Source organism: Notothenia rossii, assembly GCF_949606895.1.
Source record: "Notothenia rossii genome assembly, chromosome: 7".
NCBI classification, from domain to species: Eukaryota; Metazoa; Chordata; class Actinopteri; order Perciformes; family Nototheniidae; genus Notothenia; species Notothenia rossii.
In genome coordinates this window covers 38,156,008-38,176,953 of record NC_136905.1, presented here as the reverse complement: position 1 = coordinate 38,176,953, position 20,946 = coordinate 38,156,008, and the positions used below count along the sequence as shown (strand labels likewise).

The 20,946-nt window shown below is 40.6% G+C and overlaps 1 long non-coding RNA gene across 1 annotated transcript; it reads left to right on the top strand.

Annotated features, from left to right (window-relative positions):
- Window positions 1-12,034: 12,034 nt before the first annotated feature.
- Window positions 12,035-14,472, top strand: LOC307013036. Its single transcript, XR_013800827.1, has 3 exons — window positions 12,035-12,982; window positions 13,204-13,234; window positions 14,274-14,472. It is a non-coding gene; the product is annotated as an uncharacterized lncRNA (long non-coding RNA).
- Window positions 14,473-20,946: the final 6,474 nt, after the last annotated feature.

The following is a 20,946-nucleotide window of genomic DNA, read 5'->3' as shown; positions in this document are numbered from 1 at the left end:
TGTTTTAGTCGCATTGACCTTTTACATATACATCACCTGTCATTCATTCTGATGCTTTATTCCAAAGGTAATTCAAGGGGTGCAACATTAACACAAACTCAGAATTACAAGAAAGATTTGATATGTTTACTATAGATGCACCAAAACCAGTGCTGGTGCATTCGTTTCAAAAGGGCTGAATCTGTGGTTTGAACAGGTGGGTTTTCAGTTTGCGACAAAAGCTCTGTAGACTTTCTGCTGTCCTGATGTCAATGGGGAGCTCATTCCACCTTATTGGAGCCAAGATAGCAAACAGGCGTGTTTTGTTGAGGGCTACGTGAGTCCAGCTCGCAATGAGGGAGCAGCATGCTGATTGGCTGATGCAGAGGGAAGTCCTTCTGTCGTAAAGTGGCCTTCAAATGATCAGCGTTAAACAGCTCTGTGCTGACGTAGTCGTTGTGTTTCTATCGAGAGCGAAGCCGCCTGACTAAACTCAAGACCTACCCCCCTAATGACATCACTATGTCGCGCTTCTATTGATGAGCAAATCGCAAATGATGTGAAGGCACCTTAAGGCTCCATCGCTACATCTGCTAAGAGTGTCACACTGAACAGGTCGGGCAGGATTTCATTTAAGACAAATTCCTGCCATTAATAGAGATAATGAACGCCTGGACAGGAGTGAAATATGTGTGAGAGGATATGCAGTATGCAAGTTGGCAAGAGGAGAATATGTCCATCTTGCTGCTCGTCTAAGGGAAATTTAAGATGTGTGGAAATGTCCGGAGCGGGGAATGCGGATGATAAAATGTCTGTGACAGTTTTATTGTGATCCAGGAGCATCCTTAGCCAAGACATCAGTCAGCCCGACCCGACAGGCTCTCACAGCTGCTGTTATTTAGACGACAATTCACGACCACCGCACCGCCAGGGACATTTGATCTGACTGGCTGGGTTACTGTGTGGGGGTTTAGATGAACATAAATAACTGAGCTTAATGAGGCCTATGATTTTAATATCTCCAGACTTTAAACGTCACATCTGTGCAGCCATAGAGTGCCTGAAACAACACAGCTTGGTTTACGGGCGACCTGCCGAACAGTGGATGGTCTAATGGTAGAGGCAGTAGCCACCCTATTGGACCACATCGTACTTGCCAAATTTCTGGTGACAACTTGAGAAGCTATGCTGTGGGTCGAGCCCAGCTTAAGGTCTTATTCGCGTCAATCTGTTTTTCTGCAACTGCGTCTTGTTGTTTCCATAAATAAATCATAGACAGTATTCTCTCCCTGTTTGACTGAGAAACATAAGCTTGTTTTATTTACTGCCAGACGGTTACCCTCAGGTCAGGTCTCAACTCAGCAACCAAGATTGGAGTTTCCCACCACCATCGTAAAATTGTTTTATTACACATCAAAGTTTGCCTATAGCTGATGGAATATACCACTGTATATCAAAAAACTTGTATGCTGTAGTTGTGGCATCAGAAGCTCCAGGTTTCGGTTCAAAAATAAAAACTTGAAATGTTCCTCTTTTCATAGAAACAAATCAATCAATCAATCAATGTTTATTTATATAGCCCAATATCACAAATGTTACATTTGTCTCAGTGGACTTCACAGTTTGTACAGAATATCAGTATGACAATACGACACCCTCTGTTCTTAGACCCTCACATCGTACAAGGAAAAACTTCCAGAGAAAACCCAGTTTAAAGGGGAAAATAGGAGAAACCTCAGGGAGAGCAACAGAGGAGGGATCCCTCTCCCAGGACGGACAGACGTGCAATAGATGCCGTGTGTAAATTAAAAAGATAATACATTTGCAACATAGGTAGTCCAAATGTTTGGAAATGCATGTGTGTATAATAGGAAGATGAATCCACGAGGATATCCATCCAGGACTTATGATCCAGGACCACAGCCACGACTCGCAATCCAGGACTCGCGATCCATGACACAAGACCGCAGGATCATCCATGACTCCGGATCCCGGCTTATATAGACACCAAAAAGAAAGACATTTGGGGAAGCTGGGTTAATCGGAACATGAGAATACACAGGTATAGACAGAGAGAAGGAAGAAGTACGATGTCCCCCGACAAACTAAGCCTATATCAGCAAAACTAGGGGCTGAATCTAATCAGCCCTAACTATAAGCTTTATCAAAAAGGAAGGTCTTAAGCGCACTCTTAAAAACGGATAGGGTGTCTGCCGCCCGAACACAAACTGGAAGCTGATTCCACAAAAGTGGAGCTTGATAAGAAAAGGCTCTGGCTCCCATTGTACTTTTAGAGACTCTAGGAACAACCAACAACCCTGCATTCTTGGAACGCAATGCCCTAGTAGGACAGTAGGGTATAATGAGTTTAAATAAAGAATCATGCTGGCAAAAGTGATTTTGCTACTGATCAAAGTTTATCAGACATAAGCTACTCTCATCAAGCCACTATTGCAAACCGTGTCCAATAAAAACCCTAGGAAACAGAACACAGACACAGCTACACAGCGTAGAAGATCTAGAACAGTGGTTCTCAACTGGTCAGGCCTCGGGACCCACTTTTTTCCTTTGTCAATAAATCGCGACCAGAAATTTTTGAAACACTCAAATCTATTCAACAAAATATCGTACTGTAATATATATGCTTTTCAGCATACAATATTAATTAAAGTGAAGTATAGTGCATATATCCCTTATATCCCTTCACAGAACTAAAGTACGCTTTTGAAAAAGGTTTAATGAGATGATGGAATCAAAGCTGAACTGTATAACATAAAAAGGCACTCATGCTCAGGGGGGTCTGGGGGGATTGTCCCCCAGGAGATTTTTAGAAATACTAACATATAAACTACGAATACTGGTATACTCTGAGAAGAAAATAAATAAATCTATTTCTACCCGCATATTAAAAATATGTTATGCCATTGTTTGTTTTTCACTTTGTTCTGACAGCTTGCTGCTCCACTCAGAGAGAAAAGCAAAGAGGAGATAGTCTGTGTGAATTACTTTAAATTGTGGGTAAGGGTAGATATCTCCCATTGTTCTGTGACCTGTCAATCATCAAACCGGGGGTCATATTTCATTATGTGTTCATTTGTATTTGAAGTTGTACCCATGGATGTATAAAGAATAGTTCTACCGCAAAGTTATTCTCCGTGGGGACTTCCAGCAACAATCTTGATTCTGATTGGCCAGAAGACTAGAAAAAACATCAGCAAAGATGTTTTATTGAGAAGATGATCACTACGTGACAGAAGTTTTCAAAACCGTGTATGGTCTCCAGTCTTTGACTTTTTCCAAAAAAAATAAAGTTTTTTTTTCCAATATTCTTTTCTTCACACACATCTGCGACCCACTCGAAACGGGTCTGCGACCCACCAGTTGAGAACCACTGATCTAGAACATCTAGCAGCTAGACGCTGATAAACTCTCAGGAGTTGTTGGAGACTACAGCAGAGCTAACAGCAGGGTAAAAATATAACTTACATCTGTCAAATGCCCAGGAAATGAATCTAATATGGTAGACTTTCATGTTGTCGGTTTACCATTTTCTCAGAATTGACAACACAGAACAAGCTGCATCTGTTTCCAAAAAAAGTGTGGAACAAAGATGTTGATAACATTATAATAGTCTGTTGATTTTTTTCCACCGGGCGCTTGCTGCTGTGCGGAGGAGGATTTTACCACGGCTGGGGCCTGCTTTCCACCTGTCCTGGTTCTGCTGTTGCGGAGGCCTGCTCCCACCTGTCGTGTGCTGCGGTGTCGTGTGCTGCTTGCTGAGGAGACCTTTCACCCCGGGGATACCACGGAGTGACCGGAGCGCTTCCACGCTGCTGCTTTCGCCTGTCCTTTGCTGCTGTGCTGATTTGCTCCAGGAACATCGTGGATACTGTGTGCTGGTCTGGGGAAATGGCCCATATTGGGATTCTGCTGTGCCTGTTAACTGTTTTGGACTATGATAAGATCTCTAGTCATTCTGAGAAGTCTACTGGATTCAGGTCTGTTCTGCCACCCGCAGTGGGCATCCCCTGCAAAGGTTCGGATGTGTTACACAAACAATTACCAGTTGCCTTGTCACAGACAATCTGCTCGACAAAATATGTTTATCTTTTTTCTTTTCCTGCGATGATGGTTCTTCAGGACTGCTTCTTTTAAGCTCAAATCACACTCTCGCAGACTTTTCCGGTGATTCTAAAGTAGATGACAATGTATGTTTTTCGATTAAGAGGAAAAGATGCCTGTTTTTTTTGTTGCTATTACTGTCAGGAAATGTACAACCTAACCCTGGTCCGCACAGTAGTAGTAGTCAGATCGCTACTCCTGCTGATTTTAAAGCTAGGTCTGGGTTGGGTTTCATCCATTTGAATGTGCGCAGTCTGTTAGGTAAACTAGATTTTGTCCGCATTTGGGCAAGCTCGACTGACGCTGACGTCATTGTTTTATCAGAAACATGGCTAAATAAATCTATTTTGGCCTCTGACATTGCCTTAAATGGTTATAATGTGTATCGTTCCGACCGGCCTAATAAAGGTGGTGGCGTTGCCATTTATGTTAAGAATAAGTTCAGTGTAACCACATTAGTTTCCAAATCTATCCGTAAGCAATTCAAATTTTTAGCCTTAAATATAGAAGTGGCAAAAGGGCAACAGGTCACTGTGGTGGGCTGTTACAGACCCCCCTCAGCTGTCAAGGACTCCTTGTCTTCGCTAGCAAATCTTTTATTGCAACTAGACTTCACGGAAATAATGCTACTTGGTGATTTTAACTGGGACTAGTTAACTTCTGTATCAGAGGATTTTAAAAACCTTTGTATCTCTTTAAATGTTACTCAGATTGTTGACAGTCATACTCACCCTAACATTAAGTCCCCTAATAAATCCTCCCTAATTGATCTCATTCTAACCAAGTTCCCTATAAATACTCATATGTGGGAGTATTTGCGAATGATCTGAGTGATCACTGTGTTGTAGCCACAATTAGGGACACTGAGGTCCAAAAGGTTAAACCTCGTATTATCATTAAGAGAGACATAAACATTTTTGTGGAGCAGGGTTTTGTTCATGATCTGTTTATGTTTGATTGGGAAAAAATCGATCTATGTGCTGATGTAGAAACTGCATGGTCTTATTTTTATCTTGGTTTTATGGAGATCATTAATAGACATGCACCCCTGTGTAAATTTAGAGTAAAGGGACGAGACAATCCTTGGTTTTCTGCTGAACTGTCCAGTCTCCTGCATGAGAGAAACAAGGCCTGGGCAAAGGCTAGGAAATCAGGCTCAGAGGTAGAATGGCTGCGTTTTAGGCAGCTAAGAAATAGCTTCACTTCACATGTCAAAAGTGCTAAGTCGAAGTACTATTTGTCAGTTACCACAGAAAACCAAAGAAATCCTAGGAAATTTTGGAAAGCCATAAAATCGATATCCACCGGTGAGATCCGTAATGAGCTACCTCCGTGCCTTACCACAGCATGGCTCTATATCGGACAGGGCCACTATGTTAAATTGCTTTAATAAGCATTTTGTGTCCTGCGGTTCTATGTTTGATTCTGTGACTAACTCTGCTGCTGTGAACACCCCAATCCGTGACTCTGAACAATGTGGTCTGGAAAACCCTTTCAGTTTTACTCCTTTTACTGTTAATGTTGTTCAAGAAGCCTTAACCAAGTTAGATCCTAAGAAACCGGCTGGCCCGGACAACGTAGAACTTTTCTTTTTAAAGATAGCTGCAGATTTTATTGCTCCTCCTCTCAATACTCTTTTTAACCTCTCCCTCAGCACAAATGCAATTCCAAAAGTATGGTCAGCGTATGTCCTGCCTCTACTAAAAGGAGGGGAGGCAACTATTTTAAATAACTATAGGCCAATCTCTAAATTGTCAGTTCTGGCGAAGGTTCTTGAACGCCTAGTGAGTGAACAATTAAAGGAGTTTTTATGTAAAAATGATATCCTGTCTAAACAGCAGTCAGGCTTCAGAAAGCAACATAGCTCCATCACTGCGACAATGAAAGTGGTGAATGACATTACGAGTATTTTAGATAATAAGCAGAGTTGTGCAGCTCTATTTATTGATCTTTCCAAAGCGTTTGACACCGTTGATCATCGCATTTCGAAGCAGAGGCTACTCAGTATTGGCATATCCAGCCATGCAGTGGGGTGCTTTTTGAACTACCTCTCTGAAAGGTCCCAATGTGTTCACTTTGATGGGCTGTCTTCTGAGTGGTTAAACATTACTGATGGTGTTCCTCAAGGTTCGGTTTTAGGTCCACTTTTATTCTCTATATATATCAACAGTTTAGGTGAAAATGTGGATGAAGCTACTTTACATTTTTATGCGGATGACACCGTGATGTACTGTGCAGGTCCCTCCATTCAGGAGGCTGGTGTTAAATTACAGGCTGTTTTTAACATTATTCAGACTCAGCTCTATGAGTTTAAGCATCTTTTAAATGTTGAGAAAACCAAGGTAATACTCTTTTCTAAAGCTAAAAAGACTACAGACACTGCTTTGGATATTGTTACTATGCAACATGCAAAGAGAAGTACTTACCTGTAGTGGTTACCTGTTATAAATACTTAGGTATCTGGCTTGATGATTGTCTTACTTTTAAACTTCAGGCCATTAATCTGCTTAAAAAGCTGAGGGTTAGACTAGGCTTCTTTTTTAGAAACAAGTCCTGTTTCTCATTTGAAGCCAGGAAAAGGCTAGTCACTGTGACCTTTTTACCTGTGCTGGACTATGGTGATTTGATCTATATGAATGCACCTGCCCATTGCCTGGAAAAGTTAGATGCCGCCTATCACAGTGCTCTGAGATTTGTTACTAACTGTAAAGTACTTACTCATCACTGTACCCTGTATGCCAGGGCAGGTCTGCCTTCACTAACTGTACGGAGGCTCAGTCATTGGTACATGTTCATTTACAAAGCCATGTTGGGGAAACTACCTTTTTATATCTGCTCTCTGATCCCTCGACAAATTGAAAGTACTTATTGCCTGAGATCTCATGATGTGGTTTTATTAAATGTGCCAAGTGCTAGGACTGTCTTAGGGAAGAAAGCTTTTAGTTGTGCAGCTCCACTAACTTGGAACAGTCTGCAAACATGTTTAAAACTGAGCACTTTGGTTCCCCTGCATCATTTTAAAACTCGGCTGGGTGACATGCTGTTTGATACTCATGGTACCTGTCACTGTAAATAGAGTTTGTAAACTGTACCCTGTACATTATGTTGTATGTCATCCTTATTGTTGTTATGTTGTTTTTATGTTACATGTGTAACTAATGTGCTGCAGGTCACCCTTGAAAAAGAGATCTTTTGATCTCAAGGGGCTTTCAGCTGGTTAAATAAAGGCTACAAACAAAGAATGTATCACTCACCCTCTTTCCCTTATTTGCTTCCTTTGTCAACGGGGCTCTTTTGCCAGGTAGTTTCCACAGTTAACATTAGTTCAGTTGTACCACCATCCACTATTTCTGCTACCCCAAGACAGCGACTGTAAACTTTTTTTCCAGCTGTGACAGTATTGTTTTCAGCTTATGAGTCTGGGTGTAAGTCATCATGGCTAAAGAACCTCCTAGAGACACTTAAGGCGCATTTCCAGTGAGCGCGTAGCACGGTTTAAAACCTTTTAAAATGCGTGTTTTCTGAATGGAGATCGGCTAAGCTAACATTGTATGCTCTGACCGTCCACACTCACAACAACGGCCTATACCAGGGGTGCCCAACCAGTCGATCGCGATCGACCGAGATTCCCTGTCGATCGCGAGATGTGTCTAAAAATAGAACAACAATATTCAGTTTTATCGTTAATGTCCTATAACATAATCGTCCTGTGCCAGAATAATGCACTTGAACGCATCAAAGCTTTGTGATTGGCCGGCGTGACCCCATGTGTCGGGGCGGGGCTTGTGGGCAGTCCAAACTAGTTCGCTGACTTTGTCGTGTCAACAGGAGTGACAGTCCGCAGCGCACACACACAAGACCACAATTATGGCAGAAGCAAAAAAGCCCAAAACATATAATTTTTACTCCGAGTGGGAGGATGATTCTTTTTTTTATCTATTCCAATTCAAAGTCCCTCTGTCTCATCTGCAATGCGAGCGTAGCTTTGTCGATGAAGGGTAATTTAGGAGCGGCATTTCAAAACAGTGCACAAACGCTTCGAGACGTAATTCCCTCCTAATTCTGCCCTACGCTCCCAAAAGGGGAGGGACCTGAAAGGACAGCTAAATGCACAGCAGTTCATTTTCACCAGGCCCAACAACAAGAGCAAGGCTGCTACCATAGCATCTTATCGTGTCAGGTTCTTGCGAAACACATGAAGTCTTTCAAAGACGGCGAAGTTGTGAAAGAAGCATTCCTGTAGGCTGCCGACGCGCTTTTGGGGGACAGTCAAAATAACAGTAGCATTTCAACAGGTTTTTGATATAATAAAAACTCAAGTTAGATACCGTTATTAATCAGCTGTAATTTTTAGATTGTTTGAACTTATTCATTATAATTATTGTACAAAATGGTATAAGAATGCAAAAATTAAGATCTGTTCTGTTTAAATTGATCATAGTCTATTATCAATTCAGGTTAAGAAACTAGTGTTGCTTGCATCCTATTTTAAAAGGCATTTATTTTTATATTCTACTAAAATGCAACAAAAAAAGGGTTTGATTCTATTAATTTAGTCTTTTTTATTGCACTTTGGCAGCAGATTCCTGTGTAGCTTCAGATCTGAGTTGTCTTATTAGTAAGCCTAATTTATACTTTTTTATCAACACTATTTTTAAATCATGGCAAAGAAAGTGTTCAGTGCCTTTTCTTTTTTTCCTGTGTCATATGTGGCAGCATTGTTCAATGTTTCTTGAAAACATTACCCACTGTAGTATGTGACGTGTGAATAAACTCCAACTCTGTATCAACAACACTGTTGTGTAACTTCAGTTAAATACTTGTATGTGTGTAGATTAGAAAGAGGTAAGATAAAGGATCTGCAGTATTTTATGAAGTATTAATCGTACAAAGGTCATTTTTATACAAGTATAAGTGTGTATTTACCTGGTAGTAGGCTGTCAGTAATGGCTATGCCTCTCTATTTGGACTGGTAGATCTCGGCAGACTGGCAACTTTAAAAGTAGCTCTCGGTTCAAAAAAGGTTGGGCACCCCTGGCCTATACAGACATAAATAAACCAGCGACTGTATTCGCCATGACACAGACAGTCTGTGGTTTGTACTTGTTAAACTTTGTCTAGTTCAGGGGTCTCCAACTCGTGGATCGGGCAGCTTTTCAGTAGTTCGCCGCTTGATTATCGATTATAGCGTAGTAACGTTGCTTCTTGATTTTTCGTCCGCGGCTGGACAATAACGTTTTTTTATTTTATTATTTTTTTTGTCACACGAATATAAAATTGGTCCGTGACGCAGAGATCATGGAACAGATGTGACAGCGGCACAGCGACACCACACATGGAGCAGTCTGCTTTATCCACCAACACCAGCAACACCAGTCCAGAACCAACAGCAGAATGACCCGCTCTGAATCAATCCGCGTCGCTGCGGCTCAGAGACACTCAGCAGGGATTTGTGTTTTTGAAAAACACTCGTTATCGTTATGTCAGGTTTTTGGTGGATTTAATCAAGTCTTGGATTGCAGAGTATGAATAGGAGCATTTACACCGCAGAACTGAAAGAGTTCTCATGAACTACGTGGTACAGATCACGTTCACACCGGAATTAGTTCCTTGGGAAGGATTAGGCAAATGAAGCCGCTGACGTCACTTCGTCTTCTTCTGCTTTGGGTTTACTGGCAGGCCGCAAACAACTTCACGGCGTATACTGCCACCCGAAGTCCCCGGCCGGAAGTCCCCGGAGTTGGGGACTGGCTTCAGTAGAAGCTGCTGGGACGATGGATGTATAATAAGAACTGGATACAGCGTGGGAGGCGGGGCCTCATTCATTCCGATGAGAGTTGTTCATTGGCGCCAAACCAAAATGCTTGTTCACATCAAGCACGTCAATTTGCGTACACATAACAGCACCGCACGTTCATGACAGTATGGTAATGGATTGTTATTATGATGGATTTGGAGATCCAGGGCGATGCACATCGCTTTTTAAGCCAGGAATAGTGTTTGAAAAGTGCTTGAAACATCGGCAAAGGTGTTGTAAATAGGAGGAGAGTTTACCCAGAGAGCTCTGCGCTGCAGATGGCTATTCCACCCAGACTGAAGCCAGAGAACAGGCTGCTTCACAGCACTTTAGAACCCAGGAAAGCAGCTTGGATCATTTAACGAGGCGGCAGTTAGCAGCTAGCGGCTAGCTAGGAATTATGCTAATGTACACATCAATCGTTATGTACTTATATTAGGCTGTAACAGGATCTAGTGATATCCAAGCAACAGAGCTTCATTTAGCATGAAAGAATTATTGCAATTGTGTAATATATATATACACAGTGCAATAAGCTTCTTAGTGCAATAAGAAGCTACAGGGACGTTAATCTAACATCGGTAATATTAACTTTATTTAATACAACATTTACAGTACAAGATTTAAGATTTCCGGTAATGGTACAAATCTCAACCTGTCGTACAATGGACAGCTTCCCCCCCCATCTATGTATTTACTCGCATTTTAGACTCTGTTACTAACTGTATATCTGTAGACTTGGTATGTCTTAAATGTCCGGTTAGGATGTATTAGAACGAAATCTAAAATGAAATTTGTAAATAAGCCATCTGTATGTAAAAAACCACCTGTGTGTAAATTGTAAATAAGCCATCTGTATGTCAAATATGTCTTATGTCTTAAATGATATGATGAATTTGAAATGGGGGACCCTGATGTAAACAAGACGAAAGTCTTTCTCTGGTCTGCATCCCCTTAACAATTGTATGTTTTGAGCTGTACTGTACTGTACCCAATATACAAGCTGTTAATAAACTTTTCAATCAATCAATCAATCAATCAATCAATCAATCAATCAATCAATCAATCAATCATACAGCCCATGTAGTATAACATTTTACAGATGATGAATTACAGCAAACATGTGCAATATATCCATTATTACAGCTCCGTGGGATGGCATTGAGACGATATGGCTCCGTTGTTATTGTGCATCCATGGGTAAAGATAAACGCATGTAGTGCTGAACCTGCTGAACACGAAACATGAACGTGCCGGGCGGCGCGGTCCCGTGAGTTAGATGCACGTTCATAATGCAGAGGGATGTAACTCTCAGAATAAAGTTATTAGCAAATGTTTAGAACTTGAGGAATGAATGTTTTTAATAAGGGCTATACAAGTGTTCACAATGGGTGGTTTATTTAGTTTGTTTTAAATTATCCAACGATTTACAGACCATTCTTTCCCCATGTAAGTCAATGGGAAAAAGTTTTTCCGGGCCCAGCAACCTAAAGGAAGTGTAGTACCGCCGTTTGGCCACAACGAATATTCTACTCAGAGTCCGCCGCACTTCCTGGGGGCTTGGCTGGGACACGTCGTCCTAATCTCCACCGCTCCCATGTTTTATTTTGTGTTGCCATAAGTTAGTCTCTCTGCGTTTGTGCGCTGGGCTAATGCTAATAATGCTAATGCGAGGACAATAAAATGACGGCTTCAAAAAACTTTTTGGGAGTTTTAAGGACCGTGGTTTGCATTCCACCAAGCCAATCAGACATAGGAACCTTTTTCTCCCACGAAAGTACCTCTTTAGCAGGGACGGAAAAGGGGGTAAAAAAGTTTCTGATTAACTCATTTTAGTTCCGGCTCTTTTTGGTGTGAACGCGACATTTCGGAACTATATCAGAACTGTTAGAAATTAAAATCAATGTTGATATGGCGTAATTTGAATTAAATACACTATTTAATTTAAATCAGTTTTATTCTAATAAACCGGAAGTTCACACTATAGAGAGGCGAAGTCCCTCCCCTTCCGGGAGCCTCCATGGGACTCCGGAAGTGGGAAATTATACATTGAAGTCAATGGAGAGAGAAAAGTTATCTTTTGATCCCGTTTGAATTGTGCCACGATTGACACATATGATGTTTGTCAATCTTAAACAATCATTTCCATGTAAAAAAAAGTCACAGTTTGTCGTAAAACTGTTGAAATATAAGACTATGAAAAATACGCAACTAGAAAGACTACAAATCCCAAATGCATTCTGGGTCGCGTAAGTGATGTCATAGGCGATAATGCTCCAAGACTGGTTGCGACTCGCAAAGCAAAGAGGAAGAAGAAGACTGATTTATTCCCTCCAATAAATATAAGAGATTGCTCCAATAAATTCACTTTTACAAGATGCCTGTGTGCTTTGTACCAGGTTGTAATCACAAAAGAGATCATACCACTTGCTCGTTCTATCGCTTCCCGTCTAATGAAAGGACCAGGAGTCGTTGGACCAAACATATCAGGTAATATACATGTTTTGCATGGAACATAGTCAAGTTAGCTACCTAGCTAGTAGCGAGCATGTTAGTTAGCATTACATTACATTACTTAGCCTTGTCATTTGTATTAGCCTTAACATGAAGTAAACCAAAATGTTAAACAGTAAGAGTAGTCATGATGGTAAGTATTTTGTGAAACATTTGAAGAGTAGCCTATCCCCCCCTCCACCAGGTGCTAAGGGGGCGGGAGGCAGGCTAACGCCACATTAGCATATTTTCTACTTAATGCTATCTGCACAAATGGTTAACATTGAACATTAAAAGATCAGGCAGTTCAGGGAGAGTCGAAGGAAGGAAGGCAGGCAGCTTTGCATGACATTCTTCTGGACGTGTTTCATTGTGATGATAGTGAGAGTGAGTCAATTTGTTTGTTGGAAAGACAGTAGTTGAGTGATTACTGAGAGAAAATTATTAAAATAGATAATTATTCAGTGTTGTTACTTTAAAGTGTTGTTACTGACCTTTTTCTCTTTTATTTTCTTTACCTCACCTGTAACTGCTGAGACCCTAAGGAACATGCACACTGGACTGACCTGCTCTGGCAACCTGATTTCCACTGTACGTAATAGTATTTGGTTATGGTATATTATTTATATACATCAAAGGCACAATGCACCCCCCAGAGACACACATGTATTGAGTGTGATATTTTGCATTGGTCATGTGAAATCATCTTTACACACTAGAAAACTGTAGGAGCGGCAACTTTTTTTTTAAATTGAATTTTTAATATCCGATAATAAAGTTGATCTGTTTTCTTTATTCTTCTCTTTTCCCAGCTCCATCCATCACCATTCTCTATTCCTGCAGGTAGGCCTGTCGCGATAATCGATAAATTGACTTATTGTACGATAAATAAAAATGGACTCGATAACTTTTCTGAGCTCGATAAATTGCCGTTTACATAAAGATGTGACCAGCATTTTAGCCTGGAGCGCTGTGGCTGACAGGCGCGCTGTGAGGGGCGGGGCTGACACACAGCCAGGTCAGGACACTCCGCGTGCACGTGCAGCAGCGTAGCAGCCAAATTAATAATATAGCGACAAGCGGGAGACAACGTGTGACTTACTCGCGGGGAATTTAAAGTGAAATGGAATTGGTTACAAAACCTTACTACACATCTCGATTCTCCGGTGTGGCAGTATTTTAGATTCAAACCAAATCAACGAGGCGAACCTACGGACTTGAATGAGCCGGGCGGTGTGTCGCATTGGTTTAAAAAAGGTAGCGACAAAAGCAGGCAAAACCACGCATTTTAAACCACCTAAAACACAACCACCCCATTCCGTTTTCCCAGCTGGGAGCAAACACGGCAGCTGGAGATGGAGAGCCCCGCCCGACAATGCAAACATGTTGGTGTTCCTTGCTCGAAAATTTAGAAAAACAGATTTGGATATGGTCTGTTGAGGCATCTGGGTCTTTGACAGTGGACTGTACACTTGACTGTTGTTTTAAGGAGTTTTTTTTTGCTTGTGAGATAATGTGTGCTCATATTTATTTATTTATTTATTTATATATATATATATGAGAGAGAGAGCTCTGTTTTCCAGCCTGACTCTATTTAATTTATTGTTTTGGTTGTGTGTGATTTAATATTTTTTTTATAATTTAATTAATTTGTTTTATTTATGAATTTATATATTTTAATATTATTTCACATTTCATTTGCAATGTTGAATGTTCAATAAAAAGTTATGTTTGAAAGGATGTACTAGAATTATTATTATATATTATCATTATGTCTAAAATGGTCTTAAAACGGTGCTGACAATATTATCGTTTATCGCAATAATTTCCAGAAAAATTTATCGTCCAACACAATTAATTATCGTGACAGGCCTACCTGCAGGTCCTTCTTGCTAATCAATATTCATATTTTTTTACACAATTACAAATAAAGTCAATGTATTGTATGACATGAAGTTGTGCTTCATTCTGAGTCAATAATAAATTCATTCTGCCTTCAACTGCAAAATTATTGTGGACTGCACCGACATCCATGTAGCTGCCCCCCAGTAAGATGAACCAAGCAAAGTTGACACTCAACATACAGCTGTGCTCTTAAGTTTACATGAAGAATTTGTGAAATATTGGTAATAGCAGGTTTAAATGATTATTAGTAATTAATTATATAATTGTCTCATTGCAGATGAGCAGACAGGGAACCAGACGAGAAAAGCAGAATATGCAGCTGCCATTTTCCACATGGAAAAGAGAAAGGGCCAAGTGTATTTGTGTGGACAAAAGAGAAATCCCAAATACAAAAAAACAAATTATACAATTTACAGATACTTATACAAATATATATATATATCCTATATACACCATGTATAATGATGGTGTATGATGTAGAAGGAAGTGTGGTAGATAACAAGTAAATATAGAGTTACATACAGATCCATGTTACAGCAAAAGATGGAATAACTAAGAAGCACGCAGTATAATAATAATAATTACACGCAACAATTAAATAACTGCTCAGTATCTCCACCACAATCCCAATCTGCTGTGTCCTGTTTTCCTCCCCTCTGCATAACACCCCATCACACATACGAAACACAACGCAGAGTCCGAGGGTGTTAAGAGTATGTTTATTTAAATGTCCTCCTCTCTACTGGCCAACACAGGGAGCATATGCTGGGTGTAGAATTGTTCCAGGAGGAGGAGATTTCCATGCCATGCGTCTGGGTATGGGGATGATGATCGCCTCCTTCGTGGTCCACAGTAGCAGAGACTCCGGTCTGTGATGTGCAGCTGTTATATAATATACAATACATTTTTGAAAAACATTTGATCAACAAAAAAGGATTTGGTCAGGATCTAGAGTCAGTGTGTAGTTTATTAATTAATCAATTAGCTCTCTACATTAGGAAAACACATACCAGTGTACCAGAAGGAGTCACACACAGCTGTGCCTAGATAACCAAACAACAGGGATGCAAACTCATCAGGTATGAAAAAGGTGACAATGATCCGAGCCCCCTGACCCCACAGAATATCGGCTTTAAAATCAGGAATAACAGAGGATTTTAGCAGTCAGAACAACTAAAGCAGCAGTGTTAATAATAACAGAAACGCCATAGAGTCACATCTAATAGAAATATATAAAAAGCATTTATTTTAATTGTGTAGCAGTCAGTTTATAATTTTGGCAGCACTGTTGAGCATTTTGAAAATGTATTTTCATGCCTCTGTGCAAGGCTTAGTCTTTCTATCTTTATAGCCACTGGTGTAAAGTAACTAAGTTCATAAACTCAACAAGTACTATACTTGGGCACAATTTTGAGATACTTGTACTTTACTTAAGTATTTCAATGTTTTGCTAATTTGTTCTTCTACTCCACTACAGTTCAGAGGTAAATGGTGTACTTTTACTCCTCTACATGTATTTAATCCCTTTAGTTACTTTACAGATGTGGTGGATGAATGATGTGAAATATAATCAAGTCTTAAATCAGACTTTAGTTCCACCTGGAGTAAATCCAAAAGCTACCCTGCAGTCTACAAAGTCATTCAAACTAGCTGCACCTTTACCAGCTTTGATAACACTTTAACGATCAATCATTATAAAACATCATATCTATTATTCTGAAATGGACCAATCTGCACAATGACTACTTTTACTGTCGCTACTTTCACTATATTTTGGTGATAATACTTTTCTACTTTTACTTGAGGAACATTTGGAATGCAGGACTTTTACTGTAACAGAGTATTCCTACACTCTGGTACTTCTACTTTTACTCAAGTACAAGATCTGAGTAAATCTACTTTTACTCAAGTAGCCTACACGATCTGAGTAGGCTACTTCTACTTTTACTCAAGTACAAGAACTGAGTACTTCTACTTTTAATCAAGTGCAAGATATATACTTACTTATACCACCTCTGTTTATAGCCTATGAAAAAAACGATTAGAAAACGAAGGCTAAAGCTAACGTTAGCAGATAGTGACAATGTATGCTAGTTAGCTAGCTCAACGATAATATTGCGAATAGAGCTCCGACAGGGAGCTCTACTCTGGACACCTGAACGGCCCGTTCTAACAGCTGTTCACCAGCGGTCCAGTCTGTGCCACAGTGACTCCGGACGCACAGTTAATATTAACGAACGTAGGTAATGTAGCTGCTGAAGCTCGACCATCATCGCCGAGCAGCAGAGGCTTATTATACATCATTAGCAGAGCCGACAGGCAGGAAGACTCGAGCACACAGCTCGCGCTTCATTATAATATATAAAAAAAGCTCGCAGCCGCACATTAATCCGGGTCCCAGACCCCCTCCCATACCCCAAAAATATTTTTATTGCAGATCTACATGAATCACACAAACGACCTATTTTGGATTCAAAACGGAGAATTTCGCCAAAAGGTGACAAGTTTGCATCCCTGGACAAGATAACCAAAATCCTTGAATCTACACACAGCAAATAAACTCAAATGACACAACGAGATGTAAAAAGGAGATCAGACATATAGTCGATATAAAACTGGCCGCTTCAATCTGAAGAGCAACTAAAACAAAACACGGGAGTGTATCTTGTTCTTGTGAACACTAATGTTATCCACAGCATACATAGACACCACGAAGTTCTTAAGGAGAAAACTAGTTGCTAAAACAAAACACGTTAGTGTACCTTGTTAGCTAGCTGACATTAACCTTAAACATTGCACTCATATTATTCACTGAAACATTGTAAAGCCGGTCCCGCATGCTGGCTCTCACAGAACCGCTCCCTTTCGTGTATGTAAAGCTCTCAACATGCCCAGACTTGTAGTGATTTTCACCTCGTTTTATACTTTTTCGCCTCATTCTGAAAGAAACAGGTGAAATGTACTAACGTGAGAGCCATCTTTGTGATGGTGACGCGTATTGTGCGAGACCAGAGACCTGTAGTTCACTGAGCAGTTTCACACAAAAAAAATTGTAACTTCACAGTTTTACGACACATTTTTATTTTTTTGACATGCAAAATGTTCTTTTAATTTGACAAACATCATACGTGTCATTCGTGGCACAATTCAAACGGGATCGAAAGATGACTTTTCTCTCTCCATTGACGTCAATGTATAATTTTCCGCTTCCGGGGTCCCATGGGTCGGAAGTAGATGTGCGGGACTTCGCCTCAAATTCTTCATTTCCGGTTAGCATTAGCATGTGGCGAAATGCTACGTTTTCATATCGCGAATTGAAGGTGAACTGACATGTGATTTTGTACACTGAGCACACTGGGATTAGCACTAATTTATTGCTGCTGAATAATGTTTATTAGGAGATGTTTAAATAACCACAGACACCAGAATGATGTAATTTAGGTACAGAAAAAGGCAGGAATTGCATTGGACCCGCCCCCCTACGACGCCGGCCAATAGGAGAAGACCTCAGATGACAACAGGAAGAGCAAGCCAAGAATTGACCTCTTCTACCCCCTGACCTGAACTGACCACTGACTGTTGGATGAGGAGAGCGCCTCCACTCGCACATTTCATTTTGTACACCACCGCATCTTTTGTGTAATTAAATACTGTTAACTTTTATAAGCTTCCCTTGACTCTTTTCAGTCTCTCCTGCCTTCAGGGTTCTAGAATTGCTTTCAGAACTAAAGTGGGAAAAGTACTGCGGTGTGATGTCTCATGTCTAATGTGATGGCTAATGTCCTCTTGCTATTTTCAGTTGATAAATACGTGTGTAAAGTTTGTGAAGGCAGGAGGAAAGCTTCCGTGATCACCGTCTCCTCTGTTCCTCCAAACCCGCCCCCTCCTGAAAAATAACTACTAATAAGAGTGACAGGCTGATAGTAACCTGATAGAAACGTTATTATTCACTTAATCACTGATTGAGATATGATGAAGCTAACTTAATCTCAAACATTCATGGGATTTATGCAACAGTAAGACAGAGAATGTAAGTGTGCACCCACATGCACTATTTTTGTTTTTATAATGCTGTTGTAAATACTCCTGTTGTCTGTCAATCAATCAATCAATGTTTATTTATATAGCCCAATATCACAAATGTTACATTTGTCTCAGTGGACTTCACAGTTTGTACAGAATATCAGTATGACAATACGACACCCTCTGTCCTTAGACCCTCACATCGTACAAGGAAAAACTTCCAGAGAAAACCCAGTTTAAAGGAAAAAATGGGAGAAACCTCAGGGAGAGCAACAGAGGAGGGATCCCTCTCCCAGGACGGACAGACGTGCAATAGATGCCGTGTGTAAATTGAAAAGATAATACATTTGCAACATAGGTAGTCCAAATGTTTGGAAATGCATGTGTGTATAATAGGAAGATGAATCCATGAGTATATCCATCCAGGACTTATGATCCAGGACCACAGCCACGACTCAAGATCCAGGACTCGCAATCCATGACACAGGACCGCAGGATCATCCATGACTCCGGATCCCGGCGTATATAGACACCAAAAAGAAAGAAATTTGGGGAAGCTGGGTTAATCGGAACATGAGAGTACACAGGTATAGACAGAGAGAAGGAAGAAGTAAGATGTCCCCCGACAAACTAAGCCTATATCAGCAAAACTAGGGGCTGAATCTAATCAGCCCTAACTATAAGCTTTATCAAAAAGGAAGGTCTTAAGCGCACTCTTAAAAACGGATAGGGTGTCTGCCGTCCGAACACAAACTGGAAGCTGATTCCACAAAAGTGGAGCTTGATAAGAAAAGGCTCTGGCTCCCATTGTACTTTTAGAGACTCTAGGAACAACCAACAACCCTGCATTCTTGGAACGCAATGCCCTAGTAGGACAACAGGGTATAATGAGTTCTTTAAGGTAAGATGGCGCCTGCCCATTAAGGGCTTTGTAGGCAAGAAGAATAATTTTAAATTCTATCCTGTGTTCTATAGGGAGCCAGTGTAACGGCCCGTCTACACTACAGGCATGAAAAAATCTTGAAGCTGGGCGTGTCTGAAGCTTGGCGATTTTTTGCGAGCAACCAATCACATGAATCTCCCGCCCCCGACATACAAAGCAATAGCAATGTTAAAACGAAGTAAACTGGATATAAACTCTCCAAACAGGCGAAAAAACTATCAGTTTCACCCACTGTCTCTGCCACCTCCCTCCATGCCTGGTTCCTCCGGTTTGTATCCCGGTAAATAGTTCTGGTCGTAAAGAACCGGGTGATTTGCTACCGTAATATCTCGTTTGGAAATGAGGAAATGAACTGCGGTCTGGCTCTCCCAGCTTGCACGCGGTTTGATTGGCTGCGCTTGCACTGGCGGGATTTGCATAAACGGAATTTGATTGGCTGATGCCAAGCATCGAGCCTCAAAAGTTGAACATTGTTCAACTTTTGATGCCGATAGATGCTCGTGATGCTTGCAAAGCAATGCCATGCTCCCCACAATGCAGTTCGGCGAAGATTAAAAATCTTCTACGTCACCCCATTCAAGTGAATGGGCAAAGCGTTGAAAGCATTTTTTGATGCCTGTAGTGTGTACCATAAGGCAGCCAGAACAGGAGTAATGTGGTCCCTTTTCCTAACTCTGGTTAGTACACGAGCTGCAGCATTTTGAATCAGCTGAAGCGACTTGACTGACTTCTTGGTACACCCTGATAATAAGGAGTTACAATAATCCAGCCTTGAAGTAACAAATGCATGGACTAGTTTCTCTGCATCGTTTTGAGGCAAGATATGCCTGATTTTTGCAATGTTACGTAGATGGAAGTAGGCGGTCCTTGAAATTGATTTTATGTGGGCGTTAAAGGATAAATCCTGATCAAATATAACACCAACATTCCTTACAGTCTCACTGGAGGCCAAATTAATGCCATCCATAGTTAATATATCTTTAGATAATTTGTTTCGTAGATTCTTCGGGCCAAGGACAATAACTTCAGTTTTGGTCATGTTTAACATCAAAAAATGTAAGGTCATCCACGTTTTTAAGTCCTTGAGGCAGTCTTGAATTTTATTTAGATGATTAATTTCATCAGGCTTGATTGATAAATATAGTTGAGTATCATCCGCATAACAATGAAAGTTTACAGAATGATTCCTTATAATATTGCCTAACGGAAGCATATATAGGGTGAACAAAATAGGTCCAAGCACTGAGCCCTGTGGCACTCCATGGCTAACTTTGGTTTGCATGGAAGATTCATCGTTGACACGTACAAACTGAGAGCGTTCAGATAGATAGGACCTAAACCAGCCTAATGCAGTTCCCTGTATGCCAACTAAGTGCTCTAGTCTTTGCAATAGGATATCATGGTCGATAGTATCAAATGCAGCACTAAGATCGAGCAAGACAAGAATAGAGACAAGTCCCTTGTCAGAGGCTATTAGAATGTCATTTGTGACTTTAACCAGAGCTGTCTCTGTGCTATGTTGTGTTCTAAAGCCAGACTGAAAATCTTCAAATAAATCATAGTTTTTTAAGTAATCACACAGCTGTTTTGCGACTGCTTTCTCAAGAATCTTTGAGAGGAACGGAAGATTAGAAATAGGTCTATAGTTGGCTAAAACCTCTGGATCGAGGTTGTGCTTTTTAAG